The 1964-nt window shown below is 42.3% G+C and overlaps 1 pseudogene; it reads left to right on the top strand.

The window, feature by feature from the left end:
• Positions 1–1361: 1361 nt before the first annotated feature.
• LOC127134064 (uncharacterized) lies at positions 1362–1461 on the top strand (annotated as a pseudogene).
• The last annotated feature ends 503 nt before the right edge of the window (positions 1462–1964 follow it).

Genomic DNA, 1964 nt, shown 5'->3' on the forward strand with positions numbered 1-1964 from the left:
GTCTTAATTCTCCCATTTCCAGTTTCTTACATATGGATAAAGGCATAACGCTAATTCCGGCTCCTAAATCGCATAAGGCTTTGTCGATGACAAATTTTCCTATGTGACAGGGTATAGAGAAACTACCCGGATCCTTGAGTTTAGGGGGCATGTTTTGGATTATAGCGCTACATTCGGCAGGGAGTGTAACGGTTTCGCCATCCTCAAGTTTCCTCTTATTAGAAAGAATTTCTTTTAAGAATTTAGCATATGAGGGCATCTGCGTAATAGCTTCGGTAAACGGAATTGTAACGTTTAATTGTTTAAGGAGATCAACAAATTTTCTAAATTGGCCTACATCTTTGGTTTTAACAAGCCTTTGAGGGTAGGGTATAGGTGGTTTGTAAGGTGGTGGAGGTACATAAGGTTCCTTCTTTTCTAGGGTTTCCTTATTACTCTCTTCCTTTTCCTTAGGTTCACTTTCCTCAGTAGATTTCTTAGGGTCTTGGTTTTCTATCCTTGGGTCAGACGGTCCTTCCACCTCCGTTCCGCTTCTTAATATAATTGCATGAGCTTGGCTTCTCGGATTAGGTTGGGGCTGTCCAGGGAATGTACCAGTTGGGGCAGCAGTAGGTGCTTGTTGTTGAGCTACTTGAGATATTTGTGTTTCCAGCATTTTGTTATGGGTAGCCAAGGCATCTACTTTGCTTGCTAGTTGTTTAAGTTGTTCGCCAGTGTGTATGTTCTGGTTTAAGAAATCTTTATTGGTTTGTTGTTGGGATGCTATAAAGTTTTCCATCATGATTTCCAAGTTAGATTTTCTAGGGGTATTATTGTTAGGATTCGGTTTCTGATATCCCGGAGGTATAGATGGGGCTTGATTTGGAGACTGTCCAGGTGCGTATAAAGCATTATTACTCTTATATGAAAAGTTTGGATGGTTCTTCCAATTTGGGTTATAGGTATTCGAGTAGGGGCTTCCTTGAGCATAGTTTACTTGCTCTGCTTGGATACCAGTCAAGAGTTGACATTCCGCAGGAGTGTGGCCTTGGATTCCACAGACCTCGCAATTCGGAGTTATAGCAACCACGGCGGCTGGAGGTGATACGTTTAAACTTTCAATTTTCTGGACCAAAGCATCCACTTTTGCATTAACGTGATCAAGGTTACTTATCTCGTACATGCCAGTTTTCGGTTGAGGTTTTTCCACCGTTGTTCGTTCGGTTCCCCACTGATAGTGATTTTGGGCCATGCTCTCGATAAGCTGGTAAGCATCAGCATAAGGTTTGTTCATTAGTGCACCACCTGCAGCGGCGTCTATTGTTAACCTTGTATTGTATAAGAGACCATTATAAAATGTGTGAATTACTAACCAGTCTTCCAAACCATGGTGTGGGTAAAGTCTCATCATGTCTTTGTATCTTTCCCATGCTTCGAAAAGAGACTCGTTGTCTTTCTGTTTAAATCCGTTTATCTGGGCTCTTAACATAGCTGTTTTGCTTGGCGGAAAATATCGGGCAAGAAAAACTTTCTTCAACTCGTTCCATGTGGTGACTGAGTTGGAGGGAAGTGATTGAAGCCATCTTCTAGCGCTGTCTCTTAATGAGAAAGGAAAAAGACGAAGTCGAATTGCCTCTGAAGTGACACCATTAGCTTTAACAGTATCAGCGTATTGGACAAATACGGATAAATGAAGGTTTGGATCTTCGGTAAGATTTCCAGAGAATTGGTTCTGTTGCACAGCTTGCAACAGCGAAGGTTTAAGTACGAAGTTGTTTGCTTCGATTGCGGGCGGAGCAATACTTGAATGCGGTTCATCTTGCGATGGAGCGGCGTAATCTCTAAGAGCACGAGCTGGTTCTGCCATCTCGGGTATCGAAGGAAAAATGTTTTTGAAATCAGGAAGGTCTATAGGAGGGAGATTGTTCTCAGCACGATATTCCCGAATTCGTCGTAAGACTCGGAGATATAGTTCGATATCGTTG

The sequence above is a fragment of the Lathyrus oleraceus genome, chromosome 3 (genome assembly GCF_024323335.1).
Source record: "Lathyrus oleraceus cultivar Zhongwan6 chromosome 3, CAAS_Psat_ZW6_1.0, whole genome shotgun sequence".
NCBI lineage: Eukaryota > Viridiplantae > Streptophyta > Magnoliopsida > Fabales > Fabaceae > Lathyrus > Lathyrus oleraceus.